The sequence below is a fragment of the Chinchilla lanigera genome, unplaced genomic scaffold (assembly GCF_000276665.1).
Source record: "Chinchilla lanigera isolate Chin_1 unplaced genomic scaffold, ChiLan1.0 scaffold00035, whole genome shotgun sequence".
In the NCBI taxonomy this organism is placed as follows: Eukaryota; Metazoa; Chordata; class Mammalia; order Rodentia; family Chinchillidae; genus Chinchilla; species Chinchilla lanigera.
In genome coordinates, this window is record NW_004955436.1 from 13,744,311 (window position 1) to 13,757,989 (window position 13,679).

Here is a 13,679-nt window from a genome sequence, read left to right on the forward strand (position 1 = left end):
GTTGCTGACCTAGTAGTATGATGTTCAGCAGCATCTTCGATATCTACCCACTAGATGTCAGTAGTACCCCCTTCCTTTTTTGTGACAATCAAAAATGTCGTGAGATCTCACCAAGTGACTTCTGAAAGCACAAGGGGTTGCATGGTTCACTGATCAACATTACACCTGCTTCCAGTGAATTTTTTTGATATACAGAAACTCGCATACTCCTTGCAAAATATTTGAAGATTACCCAAATTTATACTATGTTGCAATAAATTACCAAGAGCACTAGAATAAAAAGACAAAGACATAATACAGAATTTAAGCAAGAAAGCAAAATAATAACCTTGCAACAATAATGAATAGAGAAATAAGTGCTACGCTACCAATGAGAAAAATCTGTTCAAAGAAGGATTGTAGATGTGCTAAGTTACACTTTCACTGGGGTGGCCTCGAAAACTGAAATAAACTTAGGTGAAAGGGGACCTGTCTTGGCCTAGGGAATGTTAGGAGTAAAGTCACAGAGGTCTAAAATATGAGATGTTAAGGTGTTCCTGGAAGGTGCGGTGGATGGGAATTACTGAATCAGATCTGTGGGTGTGAGGATGTGGTGGTGGGAAATTGGTCTGAACATTCATGAGCTGGACTTGGAACCAAGCTGAGTACACATCTCTGCATTAACATAGACCAAGCATGACACTGGCCACCCAGGTTCACGAACACAACTGGAAGTTTAAGCATGAGCTCAAGCAGGGATTGGCAAACTTTGTGTGCAAAAGACAGGACAGTGGGTATTTTTAAAATTTTTTGGCCATAGAATCTGTGTGCCAATTATTTACCTCTCCTGTTGCAAAGTGGAACACTCACAGGTGATAAATAATAGTGCACATGGCTTTTTGCTAATAAAACTGGTGCCAAACCATTAACCATACTTTGCCAAACATAGTAGAGTGAAAGTGGAAGGCAAACAAAGGGGAAAGAATCAATGGAAGGAACTTGAAGAGAAAGCGTTGCTGAAGTTGATAACTGATCAGGCTTAGTAGGAAGGGTGAGGGTGGGTGTGGAGAAGGAAAGTGGTTATCATGGAGTTTCAAGCTTAGGAAATGCCATAAAGTTTAGGAGCAGAAGTTGGATGTGTTTGAATTTAGGAATCTAGAGAACCTATGAAACCAGCAATTGGTGAAGCCCAGCTGGGTCATGAAGAGATATCTAGGCTGGTTCTGGGGGACAGGGTTATATTTTCCTGGAGAGATGCCTGAAAGAGGGAAAGGTAGCTAGGGAAGGGGCAGAAGAACAAGGATCAACCTAGGAGACTACCTACCATATGACACAGAAGAGGGCAGTGGATCAAGAGAACTGAGAAGAGGTAGTTAGGGAAACAAGAAAACCACTACAATACTGCTTCAGAGCCAGGGATCAAGGTGACTCTCCAGAGGATGCACCATGTGGTGTTCTAAGAGGAAAAGCAGAGAAGGGTTGAGAATGAGGCTTTTCATTTGTTGTTTAGAAGGTTATCACTCGCACTTCAGAACGAAGTCCCCTGAGAGCTGTTGCAAGAAAAGACATTTCAGAGGTTCAATACAGGGATGATAATAAGGAAGTAAAAGAGTAAAGGAAATAGAGCAGTAATTCAAGGGAGCACTTTTTCCCAACAAGGGGAGACTTGTGCATGGTTGGTGACAATGCTTGAGAAGGAATCTGTGGATGATATACTCAGGTTGTTGCAGAAAGGACAGTGGGGCTCAGCAGAGGACAGAAAGAAGATAACTTGATGGGGGTATGGTGGCTCTTTCTGGCTCTGGAACTACCAGTGGACATGTACGTCTTTGAGAATTCCTAGGTGCTTGTCTTGATGGCTTTTTTTTGTTGTTAAGTAATGCAACAGCCAAGTATATTTGTTCACGCAAGGTCAGGAAGTGCATATAAACAGGATAGGGTCAAGGGCTTAAGTACTATAAAGATTTGCAGTAGCCATTGTTCTAAAAGACGTAGATTATAGGCTGGAACTTGGTACATAAATGGAGACATTTTCAATTGTTTTCTAGCAAAGTGTGTCTCCTTGACTAGAATTTATGCTTGCATGTATGCATTCAAAGTTTACCTATTTTGCATCACAACCACTAGGAAAAGAAAAAAGAAAACCACCTGTGGTTAATGAAAATGCTTCTCATTATCACTGGAAGGACCCACTTGCTCTATTTTCTTTAAACATCAATATCTCCAACAAAAAGAAGAACCTATTGATTATAGATCTGATTGGGTCAAACTTGCCAGGAGGGTTAAATCAAATTTATTTGACATTTATGTAAAAAGAGCTTGTCACAAAGTACTTGAAAATCATTTCATAACTTCTTGGATTAAGGACTGATCACTCTGCTTTTTAGCATGCCATTACCATTGTCAGGGTTGATGTTTTAAAAAGTTCACGTTAACTCTCTTGGCAGAAATTAGGATAGCAAAGTAGAAGAGGACTGCAAGGAAAAATAAACAAACTAGAGCTTAAAAGAAAGAACAAACATGCCTACCTTGCTTTGCTTTCATTATTCTACGTAAGCTGCAACGGATGACACATGTGGACAGCAGATTACAACTAGAGTCTGAGCTCCAGACGCCCACAAGCCAATGCTTGTGCAATGCATGTTGTGTGCCATGGGGTGCCTAAGTGTTATAAATAGTGTACACATAGTACACCTAAGTATATCAACTCATTTTTTACTTACAGCAAGTCAGTCAGGTGGGCACTATTACTGTCTCCTGGTTTCTAGAGGAGGGGTCACCCAGTTAATAAGCGGAGAATCAGGATCGTAACCCAGAAGATCTGGCTCCAGAGTTGGCCATCTTAACTGCTATGCAAGTCAGCTGGGAAAATGCTGTGTTTAGTTTTCAGTCCTCAACCCTGGCTTGTGTCTTCCAACAAATTTTAATTTTTATATGTAAGAAAAAAATTTGACGTGTGTTAATTTTTTTCCTATTAACATTTTCTTTAACTGACAGCCCTCTCCTAACAGGGATAATGTGAAGGGGGTAAACTGAGGAAAATACAAAATAAATCATTTATTTTTCATTCTGCTGATTTATAAGAAGAGCTTAGGTGAGATTCGGGGTCTGTAATGGTTTGTCTGCTATGGCGCCTTTGGGAAGACTCAGACGCAAATGCCTGGCTGACTTGTCTCTTTTTCATCTTGCCGTGCTTGATACAGCACATAGAGGACTTATTGCAGAGGCGGCAGGGACAGATTGCACTGTTCAAATCCTTCGTTTCACACGTTTACAAATGGAGACTGAGAGGCCCTATACTTCTTACCCAGACAAGGCTATTAGCAATAGCACTGTTTTAGCACAAGATTATTTCATTGACTTCACCAAACTCAGTGTTCAAATGTGAATGCATACTTTCATACAGCATTTGCTGATATGTGCAAATTAAAGTCAGCTCCCTGAAAATGGCATTGAATTATTGCCTAACATAAATGTTGACAAAATAATTGCTACTAAATTTGGCAGGTCAGGGTCATTTAGAAAAGCTCAAGCAAAGGTGTGAAACACTTTATTTTACTTGTTTGTTTTTCTCCTAGTTATTATTTACTGCTCAGTCAGCATTAGCAGAAAAAAATAATTTGGCTGCTAAGTTACTCTAGTATAGGATTTCAAAGGACCTTATTAGAGAGAGATGTAATTTCATCCCCTGGGCCTTTTATATAACAGAGTGCATATTTGGGTTACTTCATTTTGACCCGGAATTAAACAATGGATTTAAGCTGTGGGCAGGAAGTTAAATTATTTACTCAACCCAGACTGAAAAGTGCATTATGGTTGTTTTTCAAATTGCTAAGGATATTTTTACACTTTATATCTTTATAGCCTTGTTTTAGCTAACTCCCTTCTGAGTAGCTCCAATTATTCTGCTCATGTTCGTTTTCTGGATTTCACAAATCTTACCAAATGTGGACATTTGATAACTACTACGTGTAATCAGTGATTTTTAAGTGATTCTCTTTGGAAAAGGAATATATACATTGTATGGTTTTGTGAATTGCTGAACCACATGTGATCATAGTTTATTTATAGTGTTCAATAGTGAAAATAGAGTGGATGGCACAAGGGGTAATATCGCATCAAATATTAACATTAAGGAAAGTAAGAATGAAGACAGGCAAATTCAAAACACAGAGGCTCTCAGTTTTGGTTCTGGGGAGCGTTTGTCCTAAGGTGGAAAGGATAATGGCGGGGTACAATGCCTCCTTCCATTGGCCTTTTCTTAGAGGTAGTCACCGCTGATTCCTCTCCCCAGGACTGACTGCTCCCCTGCTGCCAGCACTCTGTGATTTGCATATTATAATTCTCTCTGACTCATGTTTGGGAAGATTGTTTCTGTCCTCCCTGTGAGACTGTGGGCTTCTTATTTTCTTTCCATGAAGTGAAGTTTTCATTGGCTGTGATCCCAGCTAGCCTGATTTTGTTTCCCCTCTTTTTGTTTGTTTGCTTAATATCTTAGATTTTGAAAGTCACTCAGAATTAAAAGGCTGGCATGTTACCCTAGGAATATCATTTATGAGGGGAAGCCTTTGTGAGGAATTAGAACACGTGCTTACTTTTTTTTATTAATTAACCTGTTATGCATGGTTAAGAGGCTTTTCTAGAGTGGTTGTCTGTTGAACGTTTACACTAATGAGTCCCCTGTATCCTCAGTTTTGCGTTCCTGTGTTTCAGTTCACTCGTGGTCAACTATGATCCAAAAAGATATTAAATAGAAAATTGCAAAAATAATAGTTTATGTGTTTTAAATCATGCCCTATTTTTAATAACGTGATAGACTCTCACTTCCGTCCTCTTCATCACACCTAGGATGAGTTGCCTTTTTGACTTCCATGCTCATGCTACACGCTCCACTGCAAATTAGTTCCGTAGTAGCCTTCTCTGTGGTCAGAGTGCTGGTGTTCCAGTAACCGTTATGATAGCCTAACACGACATCATCACGCCTGCCATTCACCTCACTTCCTCTCACCGCGTCGGCATTACGTCATCTTCTGTATCACAAAAAAGGAGGGATGAGTAGGATACAGTGAGTTTTGCTTTCCTCCTCCCCTTTCTTCCTTTCCTCCCTTTTTTCTCCCTTTCTTTTTCTCTTCCTTTTCCCTCTCCTTTGTTTTCTTTCTCCCCTTCCCCTTCCTCTCCTCCCCGCCTCTCCCATTCCCTTTTGCTCAGTGTCAGGGATCTCACTGTATTGCCGGAAGTGGTTTGACCTTCTGAGCTCTTGTGATCCTCCTGTTTCAGCTACCTGAGCAAGTGAGGCTATAGGTACACACCATTGCAGCTCACTCTACTAGACGTTTTGGGGAAGAGAGAAACTATATTCAAATCACCTTTATTATAGTGCATCATTGTTTTTCTACTTTTAGTTATTATTGATCTCTTACTGTCCCCACTTTATAGATTCTACCTAATGATGTATGTATAGAGAAAAGTATCAAGTATATAGACTTCATTTCTACCTGTGGTTTCATGCATTCAGAATAGGTCTTCTTGAGGTCATGTATCATTTTTGCTGTTTTTGTGTTGTTTTAATTTTGTCTTCATTATTGTTTTGTCAGTTTTTTTAATTTTTAAAACAAAAAGGAAGTAGGCTGTGCAGATAAGGGTGGACTGTTATAAATGGCACTTACTATAATTCTATTTCCTTAATTTTGGATGATTCAGACACATTGCATTATGTGTGAATTACCCCTCAGAAATATATCAAGAATTATCAGTGATAGTTTCTGATTATGCATAGTTAGTTTAGAATGTTGAAACAATACTTATCTTCAGGGGAGTAAATTTTACATTAAATGTTTCTGGTTCAATAAGTTCAATAGTTTAATGCTAGACTAATTTTTCCTTTTAGTTTACTTTATTGTTTTTTGTGTTTAAATTACATATATAGTATTTTTATTCTAAGAATTTTTTATTGTCCAATAGCTTGAGCATGAGCATGAGGGGTTGATTGAAACCTTCAGAATACTGGTACTCATTATGTGCACATGGATTCAGTGTTGATGTTGTTTGCTGTGGAAACTGTTTGCTGTTAGCATCCATCAGAGTCAGTGTGTCAACCTCTATACAAGGAAATTGAGGAAAATATACTCGGAGTGCCTTGCTTCTCTTTTTCTGGGAAAATAGAAAAGTAAAGAATTGATAGAGATGAACATTTTTTGTGTTAATATTTTACAGACTTTAAACTATCATTAAATGGTATCTTTGGATTTAGAAAGCTGGGTGCATATGAACCCTCCCCTCACCCCAGAAATGTAATAGGCTTTTGTTAGACTTTTTGCATGTTTAAGTTTGAAGAGACCATAGAGATCATACAGTTCAGTGTCATTTTATGGGTGTGATTAGATTACATGAGGAATTAATGTGAACACAGTGAAGTATAGGAAAGAACTTGAAACCCACTGTCACATGTCACAGTTTTTGGAACTTCATTGCTTACTAATTTTTTATTTGTGAGATCTTTTCCTGTGTTCCTGGTTTCTCTCTTTCTTTGATTCCTCTTCCATCTCCCCCTCTTTTCCTGCCATTCTCAACTTTTCTTTGTCCTCAAGATCCCCTATCCCTGCCACTTTATTTCACAAAATATCAGCTCTGTTTTTGTCATGCTTTCACTATATGTCTAGGCCCCAAAGCTCTGTCTTTTTCATCCAAAAAAGAAAAACTCCATGAAAAGTTGTCATCTTTTTAAAAATGAGACTTGTAACATGCAGGCATTAATTTTTTCTTTCTAATATAACTGACCCATAAATATGTATCTCTTCACTAGAGTGCATTTAATCCACATACCAACATACATTTGATTAATTTATTCTCCATTTGTACATGTAGAAATACTTGGGAAATAGGTAATGTTTCTGCTATCAGAATTAGCTCACGTATACTTGGTGAATGAGTAATACACTTATACTTAAGGAAAGAGAACAAGAGAAGAGCACATTGTATTTTAGGAGAGGTGCTACTCAGTGGCCAGAAACACTCTGAGCTCCTCTCATCCACTGGGATACCATAGCACACTGTTGTGTTGTCCGATCTGCCCTGAGCTGCTTCCCTCCCCCATGACCCTCATCTTGACCTGACCTCCTAAAGTCATAGAGAACTGGAACTTTGTAAAACATAACATTCTCTATACATATAACTGTTCTATTGGGTGAGTTATGATTGTAACTATTGTCATCTAAAAGCTCAAAAAGTCTCTTTTCTCTGGTAAACTATTTTAAGGTGAACTATTCATAGGCTTATCTTCACAAGTGATTTACATGTATTTTTTAATTACCTAGGGCACAAACGATGCTTTAGTTAATTGAATAAAGAAAAAAAGAAAAGATATTTTCAGCTATCATGGATGCTGAGGATGAAAAATTATAAGGTTGAGGCCAGCCTGGGCAACTTAGCAAGAACCTATCTCAAAATAAAATAAAAAAGGAAAGGTAATATAACTTATTGTTCCCTAAATTCAATCTCCAGTGCTGAAAAAAAAGGTTCATCCTAAAAATGACTAATACTGTACTGGTTAGACAGTTCTTAACTTTTTCTCTTATCTGAGTAACCTAAAATATTGTATTTCTTTTGTCTCAGTGTCATTAGAATGAACAAATATGAACATCTATTCTTATATAAGGCTATAAGCATAATTCTAAGTATATGTAAAGTTTCACATATTTAATTTTTCATGGTTTCACTGTTAATACTTTCAGCTTAATGGGATAAACATGGAAAACTTATTTGTGACCAATAGATTTTTTTTCAAGTTGTACAAAATTCCAAAAGGTGTCTACATGTCAAAATATTCTTCATGTGTTCTGCTCCAGAATTATACTCTAGTGTACAAGTGTTCCTCTAGTGTGATGAAAACTGTAATCGCTGATTAATGATAGAATTCTGAGCCAACCTAGAAAAGAAGGTATTTGAAGCTGCTTTGAAGAATCTAAGCTGGCCCTACTGGGACAAACTGTCTGTTTGAAACTGGCCTGGAAATAGCTCTCTGTGTTGCTCAGGGACTATGAGAGTGGGAGATAGAGTGAAAAGCTAGCTCTAAAAATAATTTTAAAAGACGATTATTTCTTTATTGGGCATCTACTCATTGTTAACCACAATGATGTATATATGACATGTAATTCTCATATATATTAAATATATATAGACATATACTATTTTCTCCTTGTAGCAATTATAATTTCAGTATTTATATTCTTTTTTTAATGAGATGAGGTGATGCTATCTTAGTGGCGTTAAGATTTCATTCGATTCACACTGAAATTTGCAAACAGGGAATCTGACTTGTAGTCATCATTTATTCATGAATTAATTAGACTGAAATTAATTGAATTCTTGCCCATTACTGGGCACTGTTATAGACACTGAAAATATGGCAGTGGGAAAAGACATCAAGTTTAAATTCTCAAGAAAGGAAAAAGCAAAACACTTGTCAAATGATAAGTGTTATGGAGAGAGAACACTGCTGTGTAACAGGATGGGGAGTAATGATGTGAAGAGTGTTTATGTATTTCTGTAGTTCGGTGGTCAGTGAAGCTTACTTCTAGAAAACTGATATCGGAGCAGAAGCCTGGGAATATGTGCAGGAGCAGCCTTCAGGTGGTGTGGGTACAGTGCCTGCAGTGCTTTGAAGGTGGACACAGAAATAGGCAAAATGCATCTGAGGGAGAATGAGTATAGGGGAGGAAGTAGGATGCATCATCAGAGAAGTGGGGACCAAACTCTAAGCTTTGGGTTTGAGGTCAGGACTTGGGTTTATACTTAGACAGATGAGATTCATCAGAAGGCTTTGAGTGTGTGTCTGATGTATTATGACCGAAAATTTTAAGTGGAGAAATGCTGACACAGCAGGGCAGGGTCTGGAGGACTACCCAGAACTATGGAAGTAGTTCTCTCCTGAGTGATGGTGGCTGGGGCTGGGGTAGTGTTACAGCTTCTATCCAGACATCCCTCCAAGACCATCTGTGCTTGTCGGTGGGGCATTAGGGAGATGACTGAATCATGGGGGTGTGATGCTCATCAGTGGATTCGTTTTCTGATGAGTTTATAGCTAAATGCAGTGTTGGGAGGTGAAGCTTTGTTGGAGGTGGGTCACTGGGGGTGTGGTCTAAAAGGTTCTGTTTCTCTCCCTCCTTCCTTGATATCTCTCTGCCTCTCACTTCCATGCTGTGAGCTGTTTCTCCTCTACCACGCCACCCTGCCTTATAGCCAGCTGACTGTGGACTGAAATCTCTACAAACAGGGCCAATATAAACCTCTCCTTTATTTAATTTGTGGGTGTCCAGTATTATGTCTCAGTGATAGAAAATAACTAGGACAGGTAGTAACTGTGGAAGTAGTGAGAAATAGTAGGACTTGAATCTGTGCAAGGAGAACCATGCCTTGGATATGGCGTGTGGGGAAAAGGTAGGATCCATGATGACTATGCGGTTTTTGACCTTAAGTACTATGGTGAGAAAGTATTCAGAAGAGAAGATTTGAAAGGAAATCAGGAGTGCAGGTTTTGTGGGAGGCAAGGTAGGTTTTTCCTTATCCTCTTGTGCTAGCTATTCCTACCACATTTACTGGCTGTTCTTCTTTTCATTTATCAACCATTCTTCACTTATCATTTATCAAGTATCTGTGTCCATGAAAGTTGGTTTAACAATCATATTGTTCAAAGTGTCCGTACTCCTTAGTTTTAATCATTTCTTGTTACTGGATCTATCAGTTAGCAAGATAGGTGTGTTAAACTCTCCTACTGATTTATCTTACTGTTCTATCTACTTTTTATATACATATATTCATATTATATATAAATACACATATAAATACATATAATTACATCTAAATACATATAATTACATCTAAATACATATAATTCTGGATTTTTCTCCTTTAATGTCTCTTGCCTTTTTTCTAATATTGTGGTCTCATAGACTATTATTTTTTTGTTGTTTGGTACTGGGAATCAAAGTCAGGACCTCACATTTGCTAAGGCAGGCTCCATGCTGCTGAGCTATACCCTTGGCTGCTCGTAGATTATTTTAAATTCAATCTTGTCCACCATAGATCTTGTTGACATATTTTTATGTAGAGCTATATACACATAATATATATGTATCGATATGTCAGAGATAGACATATAAATAAAGTCACTGAATAGAATTGTTCATCCTTTCTAGTTCCTGGTGAATTAACTTTCTCATTATGTATTTTATCAGTGTTCATTTGCTTCAATATCTATTTTGTTTTTGTTTTTGTTTTGTCCTCATAATGCAGGACTAAGACAGGACTCTTTTACTAATACAGCTATGAACATCCTCATTTTGGTTAACTTTTGTGTTTTTGTTTTTAAGTTCATGTTGTTTTGAACTTTATTTGTGGAAATCTTGTGAGGCTTGAATTTAAAATATGTTCCTCCAGAGAGAATATAAATCTATGTGCTCTTGCCATATGCCTGGAAACCCTATCATCTAGGTCAATTTAAATTAAATTTTGATTTAGGATTTGTTTTTGGCTATGCATGTAGAAAAATTGATTGTGGGCTTGTGGTTAGGAATTCTCAGGGAAAGTTCTTTTCCTTTTCCATGTAAGTCAACATCAGGCTCATAACCCTATCATTTCCCTCTGAAAAGTGAAGCTTTTCCTACTTCATCACTGAAGATGCTGTCCTTCTTGGGTCCCAGCTTGAGGTGAATGTCCTGGGTACCAGTATTGCAACCTGCTTAGATTCCTGGTTTTACTTCACCAAAATCCAAGTTCAGGTCTTCTGGGGAATGACTTGAGGGCAAACTTAGCCTTTGCTCACTAACCCTGCAGACTTTTCAGGTCTTTTAATTTCAGTCCTTAGTGGTATTTCCATTAAGGACTACTTCCCTGCCATCTCATCTGCTGCTTAAAAGACACTTGATTTATGCTGCAGTTTTTATAAATGCTGTCCCAGGAAGGATTTCTCTAGACATCCTGCTCACTATAGATTTCGCTGACACAAGGCTGCAAACAGAGGAGAATTTGAGCCAGAACCAATCCAGTGTGTTCACCAGTTTCCTGGGTTAGGTAGCTCCACTGAATGGAGATTCTCTTCCCTAAAACCATTCACTCAGTGGTGTTTCCACCCACTCGTGATTATTGTTTCCACTGATTATTATGCTGAAGGATACATTGTGTTGATTTCCAAATTCTACTGTTGCTTCTATGTTTATTAGTTCACATTATTATATAAAAAGAGTTTTCTCACCTTTATCTTTTTTTCTCATATCATGGCTTCACGGATTATTTTAAATTCTATGTGTTCCAATTCTTTACCATCAGGCTTATTTTGATACTCAAATCATCCTGAATTTGTTAAGCGGGAGCTTTCTAGCCAACTTCTGAGTGCTTTTGACATGCCTCACTTTAATCTTTGAGTCTATCTTTGAATTTCTGGTACAACAATTTGATCCAGGGTGGGTTTATACTTTCCTTGTTCCAGATGTGGAATCAGCCAATTTTTTTTAAGGAGTCCTGCTTCTGTTGATGAGGAATCACATTTGTAAGCCAAAACTGGATTCTAGATGTGCTCACTGCTATCACATTCTTTTATAGTGATAAGAGCAATTGCTTTGTCATAAGTCTATATTGATATCTTCCACTCCCACAGTTTGCTCTAACAAAAATCAGTTTTAGAAATGATAATATAGTAGTCAATAATCTGTTCTTCAGTATACTGGCTGTTGGACCTTGCGTGACTTACTTCACTTCACTATGTAATTTCTTTGTACATCTTTAAATCAGAATAATGATCTCTACGTCAAGGGTCCTAGTTAGAAGTGTGTCGATATGCATAGAATGCTGCAATAGTTCCTACCTCAACATGTGTTCTTTTTAAAATTATTTGCTAGAAACAATTAGATTGGATTTAGTAGAAATGCTGCTATTTAAATATTTTTCACCTACCAAAAAATCAAAGCACATGCTTTGACATAATAAATGTGTGAACACCTTAATGTGCTAAGTATCTGCGAGGAACTACCAGCATGACACCCTTCGGGGGACACATAAAGATAAGAAAGAGTTTGGGCCTTGAAGAAGTTGACAGGGAATGATAGAGTTATAAATAAGTTTTCTCAGTAGTGCTTTTTGCTCTTAATGCAGGCTAACACAGAACTCTTCTTGGATTATCTTGAGCTAGTTGGGGTCAGAACAGAGTCTGGCATTATGGTTAATTAAAATGTTGCAAGTTTAGACCAGAGACACCAGAATGAATCTGGGAACTCCACTGGGTCAACATCCTTAGAGAATAAGTTGGAAAAACAAACTACATATGTGTAGCATTGGGTGCAATTTTCATACACTTTTCTTTTTGGAGACAAGGTCACTCTTTTTATTTTAGGGTGGCCTTGAACTTACCTTGTAGCCGCAGGTGGTTTCAAAACTTATGAGGATCCACCTGCCTCAGCTTCCTGAGTGCTGGGGCTACAAGTGTTTGCCGCCATGCCTGGCTGACACACAGTTTTTACACAAAGAAAAAGGTCTTGCAATCATGAGCCTAGTTCCATAACATGAAGAAAATTAACATATTTATTAGAACCCTATTTTTCCTTTGCTGTCTTTCATTTAAAAAATTCTGTCCATATTTCTTACCTGATGTAAACCTATTCTCACAGCAATATTTTTATTACTGAAGTTATGACATTAAACATTTAAAGTCAAGCTAACATATGACTGTCTTTCACAATTGCATAAAAAATACTGTGGTTATGATGATAGTGTACTTTGATTTCTTGTCATCTCCTGTGAATGTTAATGTAATGAAAATACCACAGAATTAATATACACATGTGGCCGAAGATAGCTGATTTCCCTTTAGGAACTAGTTTCTTTTCCTGACTGGTATTTATTTAGTCTGTACGTGAGTCACATGTACTTGTGTAAAACGTATTCTAACCCGTTCTCTTTTGACTGACTGCAGTCATTTTAAGAATTGCTTTAATTGATAGAAGTATCAGGATGGAGGAGTATTATGATTAACTTCTCATGAAATAGTTTATGAAAATTTTTAATGAACACGTAGATCATTTCCACAGTTGTGTTTCTTCCTTTCTGTATTCGCTATGCCCAGTTATTTTTCCAGAGTTTAAAATTAAAAGCAATATTTTTGCAAAATTCTTAGAAACATCTTGCTGAAGGCCAAGTGTAGCCTGGCCTTGACTTTTCATACCGTGTGTTTCACATTTTACACACTTTTGCCTCTAATAAGGCTGGCATATCCATGTGAGTTACGCTGTTGAATGTGATGCATGTTTGAGTTTATGCTCCATATGAGGATTTATGGAACATGTATAATTACTATAATCCTAAGAGCTTTGTATTAACTCATCTTGATAATAGCTTTAACAATGTAAACTATTGATTGAAAAAATCTTTTACAGAGCATTTCTTTAAGCAAAACATGACAGGTTAGTGACTATCTTTTCAACATTGTATGATTTGTATTAATAAGACATGATGCAAATTCTAGCCACAGTTATCTTTAGCTGTTGCAGTTTTTCCTCTGTATACATTGTGAATTTCCAGGGTTTCCCTTGATGCACTAGGATTATTGAGATTTTAATGAGTTCCTGGATGCCATGTGTGTGTATGTGTGCATTTGTGTGTGTGTGTATGTGTGTGTGTGTGTGCGTGTGTAAAGCAATAGTTGAATACAAGGT

At 37.5% G+C, this 13,679-nt stretch overlaps 1 protein-coding gene across 7 annotated transcripts in view; it reads left to right on the top strand.

The window, feature by feature from the left end:
* The window catches only part of Eya4 (EYA transcriptional coactivator and phosphatase 4), a 272,014-nt gene that overhangs the window by 33,945 nt on the left and 224,390 nt on the right, over nt 1-13,679 (top strand). The window lies entirely within an intron of this gene.